The 18,102-nt window shown below is 51.3% G+C and overlaps 1 long non-coding RNA gene across 1 annotated transcript in view; it reads right to left on the reverse strand.

The window, feature by feature from the left end:
- LOC138843870 (uncharacterized) overlaps positions 1-16,068 on the reverse strand; it is a 149,789-nt gene extending 133,721 nt beyond the window's left edge. Inside the window, exon 1 of the long non-coding RNA XR_016213495.1 lies at positions 15,932-16,068. This is a non-coding gene — a long non-coding RNA (uncharacterized LOC138843870). The remainder of the gene's footprint in view (positions 1-15,931) is intronic.
- Positions 16,069-18,102: the final 2,034 nt, after the last annotated feature.

Genomic DNA, 18,102 nt, shown 5'->3' on the forward strand with positions numbered 1-18,102 from the left:
AAGTCAGAGGATCCAACCTTAACAACTTTGCAAAGCAATATTTGATGTATTTGTGGAATAACAAGACAACAGGGAAGGCACAAACATTAGCCCTAAAAGGCAGTAGAGTGATGGCAGAGGCCCACAGAGAGAGAGGAGAGGGTCACAAGAGGGGTAAGAAGAACAGGGCCAGTGCCTCAGCACAGCTGGCACACAGAGCAGGGGAGAGAATGGTCACCTCTGTAGCAGGAATGTGGGGAGTGCAGATGCACATCAGTACCAGGTAATAAGTGAGTGGGAGGTGCCAGCACTGGAGCTCAGCAGGTGAAGTCATTGCTGCGACGCTGGCAATCCCACATCAGAGCGCTGGTCCAAGCCCTGGCTGTTCTGCTTCTCATCATGCTTCCTACTAATGCAGCTGAGAAAGCAGCAGATGATGGCCCAAGTGCTTGGTCCCCTGCCACCAACATCACAGACCCAGATGGAGTCTGTGGCTCCTGGCTCTGGCCTGGTCCTACCTGGTGGGGCCGTCTGGGGAGTGAGCCAGCAGATGACAGTGCATATTTCTTTCATGCTTTGCCTTTCAAATCTATCTTTAAAAAAAAAAAAATTGGAATCTTTGGAAGGGCCAAATCCCTGGGCAGGAGTGACACAGGAGTTCACAGGGACCCGAACCTTGTCAACAAGAACATAAAGACTACTTTCAGCTTTTGTCAAAGGATTTCTGATAAAGGTAGACAGAATCACGAGGTTTGATTTCAAGGAGCAAAATGGCAATTAGATACCAAGTCACAGAAAATGGAAACTAGTCATTCCTATTCCTGAGCTTCCAAGGGGGAGACACAAGTGTCATTTTGAGAGCAAAGGCTACCTGGAAATCCCAAAAGGCTGGCAAGCTTCGAAAACACACAAACACCATCTGATTTCACATGTTCACCTGTGACACTCCCCAGCGGAGCAGGGCCACCCTAGGAGGCCTGCACAGGCTTAGGAGACCCCGAGCTGCTAACAGAGACCTGCCTGGTCCTGGCCAGTGTCTCAGACCCTGTGTGAGCAACACCGATCAACCCTTGCCATTCACAGACAGGGCCCACCCAGGGAACAGCTCTGCCATGTGCCCCAGTGCCCACAACCAAAGCCAAGCAGCTACGCTTTTTGTCTCCCACCCTCATTCTCCACATCTAACTATCTCCTAATACCTCCCCCATCCACCCACCTCTTGCTAACTCCGTTACCACTGGTGTAGGTCAGGAAACTCACTGAAGCATCTCCTCACTTCCTTTCTGTATCTCACACTGCAGAGCCTACCACAGCTCTTATCTTGATTCTAACTTCCAGATGCAAAGCTCCTAACCCTGCCTTCTCTATCCTGCATGGCCGGTCCCTGCTCCCCTCTCCAACTGCATTGCTTGGCTTCCCATCCCACTCTTTCCAGCCAAGCTGAACTACTTTCAGCCCCACCAAGTGCCTTGCGCCCTCCCACCCCTGTACCCAGAGAACATACCTTGCTTTCCCTGGAAATTAACCCAACCCCACCCCCGTCCCCGCAGCCCCCTCAGTCCTCATTCACCTAGTTAATTCCTGGTCTTACAGTCTCAGCTACTCTGGGTAATGCACAAGTAATGGCCCAAGTACTTGGGTTCCTGACACCCATGTGGAAGAACAGGATGGAGTTCCTGGCTTCTGCCTGGCCCAGCTCTGGTTGTGACCATTTGAGAGGATGAACCAATAGACGGAAGATCTCTCTATGTGTCTCCAACTCCTTCACTTTGCCTTTCGAGTTTTTTAAATGTTCAAATTTTATTTAAAGTATCTCAGCTACGATGTTTCCTAGCTCAAACCCCAACTCTTTATTTAGGTAAGCACTCTAACCCTGTGCTCCCATAGCAACTAGTATCTGTCAAACTGAGAACACAGACTCCGCACTGTGGTTTGTTTTCTAATTTATGTGCCCCTCCATCTAGAACAGAGGTTCTCTCTGACTGCAGGTTACTCACCTAAGAACCCTTCAGAAAGTGCGAACACCAATTACAAAACCATCTCTTTATGCAGATCTGGCATCAGAGGTTTGATACCCCACCAGGCAATTCCAGTGGGCAGCCAGAAGGGGTGCCACTGAGCTACACTGTGATTCCCTGTGTAGATGAGGCTCTGCTCCCTAGCGCGCCAGGACAGGATCCTCAGTGTTTGCTATACAGATGAATCCATCTGTAGGACCTCAGCAGAGAGGCATGGAGCAGAGACAGGACTTGGAGAAGAATCTTACGCTGAGGAGGAGCCACATCTCACCCTGACCCTTCACTCCTCCGGGGACAAAGTCTCCCAGCTGAGCTGCGGGTGCGACACCCAGAAGCAACTTGGTCTTGTTGTGAAGGTGTGGAAGCTAAGCAGCAGTGGATTCCATCAAGGAACGGAGTGCACACTGGGAAGGGCCTTTCAGAGCTCTTTGCATTCATTCTCTTCAGGGCAGGTACATGGATGGGTAAGGCTTCAAGAGAGGGAGTAGTCTTCACCCCCAACCCTGTCTAGAGCAAAACTGACTGGCCCAAGAGCAACAGGCATCACACTGGATCAAGTGAACTGACAGAGCTGGCCCACAGCACCACCCTGCCTCCTAGTGTTGACGGAGATGCATGTGCAGGCAAGGAATCCAGGCAGGTAAGGGCAGAGGGCCGCAGGAGGACAACTCTGCACCTGAGTGACTCATAGAAAACGGGATCATGTTCGTTCCTACTCAGAAGGGTTTTGTCAGGAATCTGGGGCTCTATTAACATGCAAAGAGAGGTGTTGGCCAACAACACTCTGGCTGATCTCACCCACCCCACTCCGCCAGGGCGGTCACCATTAGCAGCCACCAAGTATCCTCTGGCTCCCAGTTCATGTCACCAAGCCTGGGATGCACCTGCTCTTCTGTCTGTCAATTGGCTTTGGCCACAGATGCATCTGGGTTTAAGTCCTGGCTAGAGACTGCACTTGCCAGCTACAGACTTTGAGCCTGGAAAAACCATGAATCTAAACTATTTACCACTTGACAAATTTGACTGATTATGATAATCGTTCTTACCAGGAATCCTCTTAGCCGCTGCCCTGAAAACCCCTCACCCCAAAAGGGCAACCAGAAATAGGGAAGAGCCCAGTAAGTGACGGCTGTGATTCATGGTGCCCTACACTCGGGCTTTGCCGATTGCCTGAGAGAGGGTTAACGAGGTGACTGCTCACCGCTCCCCTCACCCCCCACCCCCTCTTTGTAGTGCACAGCCGGGACCCTGCTCAGTGTCTCACCCCAGTCAGGTAGCCTTGGGTTCAGCCGCCCCAGGCCAGTGCTGTGGTTCAAAGTGCCTGGGACCAGCATCTGAACTCATTTCCTGCTCACCTAACCCGCCGTGCAATGGCTCCAAAGAAAGGAGACGCGAGCGACAGTGGCTTCGACCTTTTCAATAGCTGTCATTGCATGGGTTCCCTGCCTGGCCAGGAGTGCTCGCCTGGCCGTCCTGCCTCATCACTGTCAATGCAGTGAGCCACTATCAAGGCAAGCGATCAGAGGAAGGGGCCGTACGCCTTTAAACTGAAGGTGGTGGCAGTCATCCATCTTCCCTCAACACAGATGTGCCTTGTTCTTCCATTTCTGGCTGAGTGATAAAAACGTTAAATGTCATTTCCTGTATCAGTGGTTAACCACGAGATGCTGGATCACAGAGTTACCAGAAATGCTGAAGTTAGGGAAAAAAAAAAAAAAACCTGCTGTTTCCAATAACCCATTCTCATCGCCTGTGGGAACTCCATAACCTTTGGGGGCAGCGGGAGTTGCTGGATTTGGTTCTAGCGGTGCATTTAGGGCGAGACTGCCCAGCCCTGTCTTGTGCTTCATACAGGAAGTAAAGAGAGGCAGAGCTTAGCCATTGCCTTCCTGTGTCTCTCCAGGAGTGCAAAGGAAAAGCAGGGGGAGGCTCTTCCACGAGCCTTCCCTGCCTACTTTCTCAGGACCCCCACGGCCCCTTGGTGTCATTGACCCCGTGTTTCGCAGAGAGCAGCAGCCCTGGCAAGGCGGCTTCCTCAGCTTTCTGCAGAAGCGAGTTCTCTCCCGGAGCAAGAAGGCGTCCGAGGGAAAGGCACACTCCCAGGGAACTTCTGCAGGCGTTGCTGTAGCCTGAGCCATGTGGAGTCCAGCTTGATCCTTTTCTTCTCCATCAGATTAGTTAAGGGCTCGGAATTAGAGCGCAAGGGCCAAGCTCAGCCCCGTGGAGAAGTAGCTGGACCCGCTGCGGCCACCCGCAGCTTTGCTCCAAAGCCTGCTGCCTTGAATGCACTTCTGTCTGGAGGTGGCCTCCCCCTGGGGCCACAAATACACCAAAGCTATCGGCGGCTGCTCTGTTTGCCTCCCAGGCCCCGTACACCTTGCCCAGTGCTATCAACTGGGACACAGGAGCCACACTTTGTTCCAGTGATTGCAATTCCTCCCCGGTGCCACACAGGATGCGTGCACAGCAAGGACTCTCAGTACCTCACACACAGCTGCAGTGACCCACAGTCCTTGGGACCAAAGAGGTTCATGGAGGCAGGACTGTCCTTACGAAAATTAGACAAGTCCCAGGCAGATAGACCCGAGTGGGTCTTCCTACAGCCCTTCCAGTAGCGTGCGTGAGCATATATCCATGCTGCATGGGAACTGCAGCCAAACACTTAGACCAGATCAGACTGCAGAGCCACATCCTGGCTAAGTCGTCCTTGAGGAGCCAGAAGCGCATCACTGCTCCCTTGCCACCCCCAACCCCGACCTGGCAGTCATCCTCTCCTGGTTCAGTAGGTATCAGGGGAAATCTGAAATCAGTTTGAGTTGGAAAGTAAGGAAGCATAGGGGGAAAAATGAGGGTACTACAAAAATTTATGGGAGAATAGGGTGAAAAGTTGATTTGGGTGCAATAATAATTGGAAGTCATGCATAGTGTTTTATAATATGCACTGAGGCTGGTGCTGTGGCATAGTGGGTAAAGCTGCTGCCTGCAGTGCCAGCATCCCATATGGGTGCTGGTTCGAGTCCTGGCTGTTCCACTTCCAGTCCAGCTCTCTGCTATGGCCTGGGAAAGCAGTAAAAGATGGCCCAAGTCCTTTGTGAACCCTGCACCCACATGGGAGACCTGGAGCAAGCTCCTGGCTCTGGATTGGCACGGCTCCAGCCATTAGGGCCATCTGGGGAGTGAAGCATTGGATAGAAGAGCTCCCTCTCCTCTCTACCACCGACTCTCTAACTCTGCCTTTCAAATAAATCTTTTATAAAAATAATATGCATTGACCACAGACTTTTTGAAGACTCCTCATATACTCCAATAAATGTCCTGCAGGCCTCTGAAACTCATCCCAGGTAACAGCACACTCAGCCACTGAGGTACCCAAGACAAACAACTTATCATGCTGTGCAACTCCTCACTCTGTTTTTCAACCACCACCGGTTTTCCCCAGCACCTCCTCTCTACCCTCCCGTACTACGTATACACACTGCTACTGCTTGAGCTCAGGGTACACCATCCTCAGCCATCCCCACTCTAAACCACCTGCCTCCACCTTCAGCCTCAATGCCATCTACTCCCTCTTTTTGAAGTACATTCAAGAAACAGGTGTTGACTACCTAGCTCAGATACATGCCACAGATGTCATGTGTAGAAACACTGGACAAACATCTCCCATGGATGCCTTTTCAAATAAGATCACCCACAAAGCCCTCTTTACTGAGAAGGTCTCCCTGAAACCAGACAAAGCCCAGCACTTCCTCCCTTGCTTCCTGGCTTATATCACCGTCTGGCCCTCATGACACGGCAATGGCCACTGCTTTATCATTCCATCTTGGCTGCTAGCTTCAAAGCCCTCATGTCTTTGTTTCCCCAGAGTCAACCCTAGACCTTGACAGCTAGTAGCCATTACGGAAGTGCAGAAGATGACATAGTATGGAGATAAGCCAAGGAAGTATTGGACAGATGATACTGTACTTCCCTGGGTCTGTAGTCACCTGAACAAGTACAATTCAAAGACTTGATTATGCAGGGCCACTGCTCTGGCACAGTGGTTAAGCTGCTGTCTGTAGTGCTTGCATCCTCTAAGGGCACTGGTTTGAGTCCAGCTGTTCTACTTCTGATCCAGCTCCCTGCTATTGTGCCTGGGAAAGCAGTGGAACATGGCCCATGTGCTTGGGCCCCTGAACCCACGTGGAAGATCTGGTAGAAGCTTCTGGCTGCTGGCTTCAACTTGGCCCAGCCCTGGTTGTTGCAGCCATCCGGGGAGTGAACCAGCAGGTAGAGGATCCCTCTCCTCTTTCTCCCTCTCTTGCTGTAACTCTGACTTTCAAATAATTTTTTTCAAAAGTTTAAGAAAAAAAATGACTTGGTTATGGCTAGGCCAACCTGGAGTAATTTCTAGTAGAGAACTAGAAGTCTCTGCCTATTTTAACCAATACTTATATAAACATCCAGGATGAAGGTACCAAAGCGTACACAAAACAGATTCGTAAATACACCAAAGCTGGCAGGTGACACTAACACATAGAATACTAGAATTAATCTCCTCAAATTATCTTGGCTTCCTAGATTGATGCACCCAACTGAAACATTAAAATGCACCTTTAATAAAGGTAAAAGCTACTCTTGCCGTAGCGTTATGCACTAGCATCATGAAGATCTGGCTTAGCAACTGCTCATGTCAACACTAGCAAGGCTCCATTTTTCAGCTAGACAACCTCAAGTTCTTTTCAAACAAGAATATTTTCAATTAGAATTTCAGGCAGAGGCCCAGCAGGCGAGACGAACTTCTTCAAGGTGCTGTTCTGGTTAAGAGTAAAGGCAGAGGGTCAATCATCCCCCAACAACTGCCCCCTTACCTCCACTTTATGGAGAGCCTCAAGTGCCTCCCCAAACTCCTGAGGCTCTTCTGAGCACCATTTGAAAGCAACTGATCTGAATCAATCCCTCTGCTCTGCCAGGTTACACAGCTGGTTGGTGCCAGAAGCCCTCGTGACCTTCTGTCTCTCAGCAAGCTTCATTATCTGTTTTAGTTTTGTTTTTGTCTCTCCTTGCCACTGTGCTACAAATTTGATGATTTGTACATCACCTAGCTCTCCCTTTAGAAGGCTATTGTCTTCTACTCTTTGGTTTATACCTGGTACATGGTCTCCAGTGGGTGTTCCATAAACATTTTTTTAGGAAAATGAATAATTGAATAACCACCCATATTTCTTATTATTTGTTTTCATTTTATTTGAAGGACAGAAAGAGAGCTTCCATCCACTGGTTTACTCCCCAAATGCCTACAACCTGCTGAGGCTGATCAAGGTCAAAACCAGGAGCCCACCACTCCATCCAGACTCCCACATGGGTGGCAGGCACTCAGACACCTGAGCCAGCATCTACTGCCTCCCAGGGTATGCATCAGCAGGAAGCTGGATTAGAAGCAAAGCAGCCAGGACTCAAATCCAGGAATTCCAATATAGTACAGGCATCCTGAATGGCGACGTAACCACCATGCCAAACACCCAGACTTCTTGACTCCCAACCTTCCAGTGTGTTGACTGTCCCAAACAACATCCAAAGCCAAGGTCATATTAGGCTGCTTTACAGGACTGCTATCCTTTAAAGCACGAAATAGCCCCACTGAACTACTGGTCAAGCCTTGTCTGATACTGCGCGGAGTTCTTGAAGCTACATTGAAGAACACAGCAGGCACATGTGGCAGCAGTAGCATATGCCTAGTATTTTTGCAGGAAGGCATTGTGGCACACGTACACCAGGACACATTTCTCTCACCCGCTACAGTTTGAGTGTGTTCCCCAAATGGTCATGTATTAGAAAATGGAAGTGACACCCAGCAGGTCTAACCCACAGGAGGTGAAGCCTTGCAGAGGTGGTTAGGGCAGGGGACACTGCCCTCTGAAGGCATTCACGCTGCTCTCCAGGGCAAGTGAGCTCCCACACTTATGTAAACACCAAGCCCTGTGCCCCAATTCTCTGGTTTCCGATCTCACCATGTGACTGCCATCTCCCTCTTGTACATGCTTCTGTGACGACAGCTGCCCTGCAGTGACACAGCCGGGGACACCATGGCTTTGGATCCTCTAGCCAACAGAGCTGGAGACTCTCCTTTATCAAGTACCCCGTTTCAGATTTGTTTTAATAGCGACAGAAAATGGGCTGCAGTAACATCTAATCAACACAGTTAGCCTCCAGACTAATTACTGTGCTCCTTTTACGTGTGGGCAAACAGTATACGGACTCCTCCCATCCGCACAGCTCAAGGCCCAGGACCTAAACCCTTCTGACTACAGCACAGTGCCTCTCCGTGTGCGTCCCCAGAAGGGCAAGCAGAGCTGGGGGCAGTGTGGACATTAGTGACCCATGCAACCTGGAGAGGCTCAGGGGTGTGAAACAGGCTGGGTGGGGAGTGAGGAGGCTGCAACAGTCAAAAAGAAGAGTTCTTTGCTTTTTTTTTTTTTAAAGATTTAGTTATTTAGTTCAAAGTCAATGTTACAGAGAGGGAAATCTTTCATCAACTGGTTCACTCCAAGTGGCCACAGTGACCAAGACTGAGCCAGGCCAAAGCCAGAAGCTTCCTCCAGACCTCCCATGTGGGTAGCAGGGACCCAAACACTTGGGTCAACTTCTGCTGTTCTCAGTGGGACAACTGGAACACGAACCAGTGCCCCTGTGGGATGCCAGCATCAGAGGAGGTGGCTTTACCCACTACGCCAACAATGCCAGCCCCAAGATGGGCACGTTCAAGGGGCGAGAGCACTGAGGCCCAGTGCCCCTCATCCGGTGAGGTGTAGTGTAGACTCCTGGATGGGCAGAAAAGTAGTCTAAATACCTCTAAAATGTCCAGCTTGGACTGGCTACTGCCTCATGGGGGCCTCCAGGTCACTGTGCCCATCACACACACTCATTCCTCCCCTCCAGAACCATGTCTTGTGTGCCACAGGTTTTCAAGAGCTCATGAGTGGTTCCTCTTCCTTTGACAGCAGGTGCTAAGCAGCAGCAGTGTCTTAAGAGCCACCCAGTTGGGGCAGGCGCTGTGGCGCAGCAGGTTAATGCCCTGGCCTAAAGTGCCAGCATCCCATATGGGCGCCAGTCCGAGACCCAGCTGCTCCACTTCCAATCCAGCTCTCTGCTCTGGCCTGGGAAAGCAGTAGATGGCCCAAGTCCTTGAGCCCCTTCACCCGCATGGGAGACCTGGAAGAAGCTCCTGGCTCCGGATCGGCACAGCTCCATCCATTGCGGCCCTCTGGGGAATGAACCATCGGACTAAAGATATCTATCTCTCCCCCCCCTCCCCCCTCCGCCTCCTCCCCCCCCTCTGCCTCCTCCCCCGCTCCCTGCCTCCCCCTGCCTCTCTTCTGTGTAACTCTGACTTTCAAATAAATAAATCTTTAAAGAAAAAAAAAAGTGCCACCCAGTTGTAATTAGCATCACTTTCAGGATGGCTGGGTTTCTATGGTTAGATAAACAGCCCCAAGTGGTGTGTCATGAATGGGCACAAGACCTAGAACAAGGGCACAGCCAGTGTCCACGCCAGAGACCAGACGCAGCAGGGCTGGGAGGAGTTGACCACAGGACTCCTCTCCCTGGAGGGGCAGCAACAACCCAGGGCCCTGTTCCAGAGTGCGTAACTTCCCAGATGCACATACTGATCTGACACACACAGGCCGAGGGCAGAAGAGGCAACCGGAAATAAAATGGCCTTTTCTCTCCGATGTGCTGTGAGGAAATCCTCCCCAGAGTTTGGCCCTTGTCTCAGGCCCATCGTATACTCTGCCAGAGCCCGAGCCTTAGAGCCACCAAGGTGACTGCAAGAATCCACTGGTGGACCACAGTCCTATCATGCCACTAAGTGGTCTTCTGGCCCATGCCACTGTCTTCCCACTCTTCCCTGTCCTCTCTACACTTATCAGAAGCCCAAGTTTTCGAGCCACATCCTCCGGGAGGGGCTCTGCCCAAGCACTAAGAAGCACATGGGGAATTCACAAGAAGGGAGGCTGCAAGGCAGGTGGGAGGGCCCCAAAGGTAAGGGTCACACCCTGTGCAGAAAGCCAGGGTCGCGAGGACCTCACTGGGTCACCCAGTGTGACAGTGAACACTTTCAGCTTTGCGACCCACACACTGCACCCACCACAACCCCTCAACGGAAGCACCCTGATAGAATCCAAAGGCTGTGCTCCCATAACACTTTGTGTAGGACACCAAAATTTGAATTTCATCTACTTTTCCTGTGTCATGAAAAAGGTGCTGCTTCTTAAGTCACTTAAAACCATTAAAGCCATTCCTGGGTCACTGGCCTCATAGAGACAGGCCTCAGGCCCCGGCTGCCCACCTCTCGTTCGTCTGGTGCAAGCCCTCCCCGAGACCGACTCCTAGGAAAGGCAGCGACCGGTAGGTTACACAGGATTGGCAGCCACACATCCGGTTCTAGCTTCACGCTCCACCTCCTACAGACTGGTCTTGGAACTGCTCCCATTTCCACTGGCCACAGCATGCTCGACCCTTGGCCTGCCCGTCACAGCAGCTGGTCTAGAACCTCCAGACACAACACTGACCGTCTCTGTCCGATTTCTAGATCCATCCATGGGATGACCTTGGGCAGGTCAGTTACCTGCTCTGGGCCCTAAGAGCAAGCACAAACAGGAACGAGACTCGCGCACCTCTGGGAGTGTGTCCTGGATCCCTGTCCCTTCTCAAATGCCAGCTCAGCTCTCCGCCTGCTCCTGCACCCTCTCCAGTCGGCACTGCCTGCTGTCTTCACACGTGGCCATCTCCTGGAGCAACAGATTGATGCCACCAAAAGATAGTGACCTCTGGGCAGGGAAAGTGGACATGGAGGCTGATGAAGTGTGTTTCACGCAGATGAAGTAGCAGGACGACAGGTGACTCAGGTGCTGCCCGAGGGCCTGTTTGCAGCATTTTCCGCAGGGCAGTAAGGTGGTCTCTCCCCACCCCCACCCTGAGGGGATTTGCACTTTCAGGGGTGGGTGATTTGGTTCTCATTATTGCTTTCCTTTTGAAGTTTTGTTTGGTTGTAATTTGCTGTAATGAGGAGCTGAAGATCGAAAACAAGTTTTTTGGAAGGAAAAAAAGCAGTTGTATTCACGTTTGCTGCCTCAAGGGTCTGATCATTCAAAGAGGTCAAGGTGATTCACAATCACGTCAGACGCCTGGGGACCTGCCAATCACCAGATGTCTTGGTTAAGGAGTGAGCGACAGCTTGACATCTGGATCTTGTATGATCGCCATCCAGAGACAGGGCAGGAAAGGAGTCCCAGCAGTCCCCACCAGGAGCAGTGCCCCGAACCTGTCCCTGCCATCACATTAAAGCCAAGTGACCACTCCGCCCCAGAGTGGTTCCCGCCAGTCATGCCAGGGTGTCACTGGCCAGCCCAGTGGTCCACTCAGGGCCGGCTCCCTCTGGCCCCCTCTCTCCCAAGGTATCCAATTCCCAAAGAGGCTGGATGCCTTGACAGAGGGCATGAGGCCCCTGAACCTTCTCAGGGCCTCCGGGAACTTGCTGCTCCAAGGACTTCCTGAACTCTGCATCCCCCTTAGCTAGATGTAAACTGGTGAGACTTTAACAAGCAGCTCCCCTGGAAAAAAAGGCCAAGATGAGCAACACTTGCTGACCCCTGCAGCATTAATGCTCCCCCAGGGGCCAACCTCAAGTTGCCAGTGTGATGTAACTAACTCACAGAAGCCCTGAAAACTAGGTCCCAAGTGGCCAGCGGCAGGACACCACAGCCCCAGGCCCTGTGGAGCCCAGGAGGGGGCAGGAGTTACCAACATGAGCCATGGTGAAGCTACAGGCTTTCCTAACCATGAGCCCATCACCTAGGAGGGACCTGGGGGGGGGGGGCGGGGGCTGGCTAATTAGAGGCCCTCAAACACCCAGGAAGGCGGCAGGAGGCAGTAAGGGTGGAGGGATAAATGCTGGAAACTGCAAGGTGCACACAACGCACAAGCTGTCAGGTATTCAACCACCTCCCCTTCCCATCTCCTCGGTTTTCCTGTATAGACCCAGTATTTCCTAGGCAAAGTTTTATTACAAGATGAGGCGAGGGAGGGTGCTGACACATCTCATGTTGGAGTGCTTGGATGGGGTCGAGACTTGGCTCTGGATTCCAGCTTCCTGCTAACGAAGACCCTGAGAGGCAGTGGCAAAGGTTCAAGTAGTTGGGGCCGGCACTGGTGCAGCAGGTTAAAGCCCCAGCCTGCAGTGCCGGCATCCCATATGGGTACTGGTTCAAGGCCCGGCAGCTCCTCTTCCCATCCATCTCTCTGTTATGGCCTGGGAAAGCAGAAGATGGCCCAAGTCCTTGGGCCCCTGCACCTACGTGGGAGACCCGGAAGAAGCTCTTGGCTTTGGATCAGCTCAGCTCTGGCTGTTGTGGTCGTTTGGGGGGGTGAACCAGCACAATGGATGACCTCTCCCTCTGGCTCTACTTCTCTGCAACTCTGCCTAGACAGTGAGAGACAGAGAAAGGTCTTCCTTTTTCCGTTGGTTCACCCCCCAAGTGGCCGCTACGGCCTGCATGCTGCACCGATCTGAAGCCAGGAGCCAGGTGCTTCTGGTCTCCCATATGGGTGCAGGGCTCAAGGACCTGGGCCATCCTCCACTGCCTTCCTGGGCCACAGCAGAGAGCTGGACTGGAAGAGGAGCAACCGGAACAGAATCCGGCGCTCCAACTGGGACTAGAACCTGGGGTGCCGGCGCTGCAAGCAGAGGATTAGCCTAGTGAGCCGCGACGCTGGCCAAATAATTCTTATAAAAAAAAAAGTTCAAGTAGCTGCATCCCTGCCACCCCATGGAACCAGATGGAGTCCGCAGCTTTGGCCTGGCCCAGCCCCAGCTGTTGCAGGCATTTGAGGAGTGAACCAGTGGGTGGGAGATGCATCTCTGCCCGACACCCACCCCACCCCCCTCTTTCAAATAAGCATTAAAAACCAAAGAACATTAGGAAGCAGCCATCCTAGAGCCCTGAACAGAGGCAATATACTAGGAGATGGTGACTGACATGGGGAATCTGCCCCCAAACCATGCAGGGCTGCTGTCACCTGGCCAGACCCCGAATGGCCGCAGGGATGGCTGCAGCCTGTCCCCTTACCATGGCAGCTGCCCTTGCTCTGTCACCCAACTTCTTCTTCTTGGTTAGAGGAGGAACACCTTGCCTCCTCCAGCTCCTCGGATTTCCCTGCCGATCCTGTGCAACGTTGGAATTCAGTTGCCGGCTCCTCCTGGCCCAGCCCCCGCTCCTGCAGGTATCTGGGGAGGGAACCTGTAGATGGGAGCTCTCACCTCAGATCTTTAAGATTAAATTTAAAGTAAAAAACAACGTGTCCAAGGATTCATCGGTCAGCAGTTGCCCTTCCCTTGGGCAACTCTGGCTGAACAGGTGTTCTGATAACAAAGCCAAACAGTAACTCACTTTGACTTTTTTGTGTGTTCTACTCTCCTCTTCCAGCACTGGCACACATGAAGAACCCCTCACCACCAGCTCTAGTGTCCCTTGCCTTTCAGAACCTACTCTCCGGGTCTGAGATGCTCACACAATGTACACAGCCACCTACATGCCCTCCCTGGGGGGCAGGAGCCTGGATTCCACCCTTGACTCTGCACTGATGGCTGGAACACTCATTTCACCTCTCCAAACTGTCGTTTCCTCACCTGTAATAGAAAATTGCTTAAAATTGGGGCTGGTGCTGTGACGTGGCAGGTAAAGCCCCTGCCTGTAATGCTGGCATCCCATATGAGCACTGGTTCAAGTCCCAGCTGTTCCACTTCCAATCCAGCTTCCTGCTAATGTGCCTGGGAAAGCAGTGGAAGATGGCCCAAGTCCTTGAGCCCTTGAGCCCCTGCACCCATGTGAGACACCCAGAAGCAGCTCCTGGCTCAGCCCTGACCATTGGGACCATTTGGAATCAGCAGATGCTAGCTCTCTCCCTCTACCTCTGCCTTTTAAATACAAAAAAAAAAAAAAAAAATTCTTAATTTCATAAAGTTCCATGCAGAGTTTATAGTAAATTAAGTGTGGAACTTAAAAAGGACTGCTTTCACTTAATGAGCACAAAACCATGTCAATTAGCAGTATCACAAGGTAACACTGCGAAGGTAAGTCTCAGAGGGTGTGAAATGTAACCAACCAAACTAAAGCTCATTCCTCTGATGTCCAATGCTCCACGCAAACCCAAATGAGGGGCTCTACCCAGGGCCCACGTCAGAGCCCAGAGCACCGCCTCTGTGGAGGACATAGCCCTGCCGTCAACGTGTCCCTCTGGATCACTAGTTGAGACCACGAAGTCCTATTCCTGCTCCCACCTCCCATCTGCAACTCCCTTTTCTACCCTTTTGGAATCCAACACTCTCGGTTGTCGTCATACCATCCTGACCCCTGCAGAAGAAAACAATCCCAGAAGCTTCGAGGTATTGCCGCCCACCTGCCACCATAAAGCAAAAATGAGCAGAGTGACCATCATGGCTGCCTGTGAATTTCTTTCACCTCTTCACACCTAGTTCCCATCCTCTATTCTGTGCTGCCTCCTCCACCCCCTCCTCTCCTCCTGGCTTCTAATCAGTCATTAGCATTGTAGATTGTACATCTTCCCATTGCCAGCCTTGAGCACACCCCATGCACACACAAAGGAGGAAACAAACAATGGGAAAATGCACCATCATGCATACAGCACTTGATGATAGTACTTTTCCAACGCCCTCCTCGAGTTACGAGAACCACCCAATAGAGTAGCATTGTTAACACCTGTATACACAGATGAGGGCAATGAGGCTTAAAGACTTCATAGATCATTCAGCATAGCAGGTAGGAGAGCCTGAAATTCACATTCCTCCAACTCCAAAGGCAATGGCAAGTTAAGAAGTTATCTCGCTAAGAAGTTATCTGATAAGACTCTTGAGAAATATTTGCACTACAACATCAGCGTCTTGAATCTAGGGCCTTACAAGCCAGCTAATGGTCTCCAAGGAGCCATAACCAATATTTGCAGATGGAATCCTACCAAGGGCCCAGGCGTTTGAAATTTGGCAACCTCTTACTACCCCTTAGACATTCACCAGTTCTGCAGACCATAAAACCAACCAGAAATGTAAGAGATTTCCCAGTCCTGTGGGATCCTGAAAGAGCTGAACAGAGGAGTTCTGGGTCAGAAATGAGGGGCTCAGAACTGCATGCCCAAGTCTCAGCTTTGACCCAGACCCTAAGGAACTACACATAGGAAGAGATTTTTCGGTGCCCAGGTGGTGGTACAGCAACCACATGCTACTCTAAAGCTCTCTGCAGTCTGTTACCAGTCATGGGGACACTGCATTTCCATTCACCACGGATGAACCTGAGGTACCTGGCTAGAAAGCATAGCAAGTTCAGTGCATTAGAAAAGTCTATCAATATCTACCAGGCTCCAGGGGATCTTCCATGAGGTCCATGAAAGAGGAAATAGAGGAGGAAGAGCTGCTGATACTGATGGAGGGACAGGCTTGGCTAACTCATCGTGGATGGAGGCAAAAACAAGGTCAGATGATTCTACTGGACAGGTCAAACCCATGCCTGTTTATTTCCTCCAATGCAGTATTTTCTGTGAAGTTTCTGAAGACCCTGCATATGCATAGACTTCAAAGTAAACATCTTTTAATTCCTTTTTCATGACCTTTGGGAAGTTGAGCAAGTTGTATACCTTAAAAAACGTAATTCCTATTTGTCGATTATACTGCAGTAAAGCTAGGCAAAGGAGAAAAAGAAAAGTGACTCCAGAAGCCAGCTGAGGATCAGGAAGTCAAACTTGAAGCGTTGCAAATAAAGCCCTAATTACTAGCATGAGCTTTGGCTGGAGAAAGACTAGGCCACTTACCTGTATCGGCTTCTCTGTGGTACAACTGCATAGAGCAAAGACGCTCTAGGGGAAGAAAGAGGCTTATTTCCCCTTACCAATCTGGAGCTGGGAGTCGGAGAGGGCAGGCCCATGGGACTGGCACCCGGTGGCAGAACGCACTGGAAGAATGACCGCTTGACCAGCCGAAAAGCACACTGAGCAGCAGGGACAGTCTCAGGCTTTTATAACCAGCACTCTCGAGAGAACTACTTTCTGAGGTCACGCCCCCAACGACATAAGGACCTCCCAGGTGGCCCACCACCTAACCACCATAATTGGATGAAGTCACCAGGTTTTTAGTCTTTTTTTTTTTTTTTTTTTTTGACAGGCAGAGTGGACAGTGAGAGAGAGAGACAGAGAGAGAAAGGTCTTCCTTTTGCCGTTGGTTCACCCTCCAATGGCCGCCGCTGCAGCCGGCGCACCGCGCTGATCCAATGGCAGGAGCCAGGATCCAGGTGCTTTTCCTGGTCTCCCATGGGGTGCAGGGCCCAAGCACCTGGGCCATCCTCCACTGCACTCCCTGGCCATAGCAGAGAGCTGGCCTGGAAGAGGGGCAACCGGGACAGAATCCGGCGCCCCGACCGGGACTAGAACCCGGTGTGCCGGCGCCGCAAGGTGGAGGATTAGCCTATTGAGCCACGGCGCCGGCCTAAGGTTTTTAGTCTTGAAACATGTGCACGCTTCCCAGAGTCACAGCCTGTTAAAACCCTAGCACTGCCCAAGAGCAGGGAGCGAGCTTCAGCCATGCGGAAGGGGAGCAGAAAGGGCAGAGGTGCATTGGGAACACCTGCTCCTGTGAGGTCAAAGGAGCCACCTGGGGACTGGCAATGAGGAGAGGGAGTTAGTGAGGCTCCAGAGAGAACGGGGGAAATCAGGGGCACCGATTTCAGCTGGTAGTGGGGAAAAAGGAAAAACGGGAAAAAGCGAGGGCTGGTGATCAGGTCCGGCGCAGGTATGGAGGAGAAGGTAATGTCTACTGAGAAGAGGTAGCAAGGTCAGAAAACCAGGCTCCAGGGGATCTTCCATGAGGTCCATGAAAGAGGAAATAGAGGAGGAAGAGCTGCTGATACTGATGGAGGGACAGGCTTGGCTAACTCATCGTGGATGGAGGCAAAAACAAGAAGGCAGACACTGGTGCTGTGTCTCAGAGGGGTAAGCCCCCACCTGCAACACCAGCAGCCCCATAAGAGTGCTGGTTCCAGTCCCAGCTGCTCAACTTCCAATCCAGCTCTCGGCTAATGAGCCTGGGAAAGCAGCCGAAGATGGCCCAAGTACTTGGTTCCCAGGACCCATGTAGGAGACCCTGTTGGAGTTCTAGGCTCCTGGCTTCAGCCTGGCCCAACCACAGCCATTGTGGCCATCTGGGGAGTAGACTAGCGGATGAAAGATCTCTCTCCTCTCTCTCTCTCTCTCCCTCTATCACTCTGCCTTCAAATAAATTTTTAAAAAATATTTTAAAAAAGAAAAAGGAGAAGAAATTTAGATGAAGTCATCCATACTAATTGAATTCACATAAAGGCAATAAAGTGTAATTCAGAGTAGAATGAGTAATTATCCCTTAAAAAGAAGGCAAGAGGTACCCCTTGAAGGGTTATAGGGAAAGGAAGACTGGGCATGCATGAATGCCGGAGGTCTAGATGCAGCCAGGAATAGAACCTGGATAGAGGAACCAGCTCTGGGGGCTTCCTTAGCAAGCAAATCGCAAAAAGTAAGATTTTTGTTTCCAGTGTGTAATAGGAATGTTCCAGAGACCTATGAGGACTAGATCTAACAACACAAAACGATGCTCATGGAAGATCAAAATGATCCACTTCCTGGGTACACATGTCCCCCGAGAGAAAACCTTGTGACTCCTAAAAAGCACTGGAAAAGAAAAGCTGTGAGTGAGAACGTGACACTTCCTAAAGTCCACAGAGCAGGTGCGCGGAGGGCGGAGACAAAGAGTCCCAGGATCCTCAAGGAAAGAACAACACAGGAGCTCTCAAAGTGCCTCCAACAAACCCAATGACCCAGCTTGTCGGAGCAGGCAGGGAAAGGTGTTTACTGTAGCACAGAGGCCAACCGTTGGCTACCTAGATGCAACCTGAGCCGGAGGCTTGCCATTATTTAGCCACAAAAAGAATAGAGGTTGTGACATGGCACACGCATGATCCTCCCGTTTTTATCTCCTGAAGGCAAGAGCCAAGATTCACCTCTCAAGAACTAGAAGTTTGGCAGTGGTATAAAG

This window comes from Oryctolagus cuniculus, chromosome 9, assembly GCF_051225735.1.
Source record: "Oryctolagus cuniculus isolate XC-2025 breed Fujian yellow rabbit chromosome 9, ASM5122573v1, whole genome shotgun sequence".
Taxonomy (NCBI): Eukaryota; Metazoa; Chordata; class Mammalia; order Lagomorpha; family Leporidae; genus Oryctolagus; species Oryctolagus cuniculus.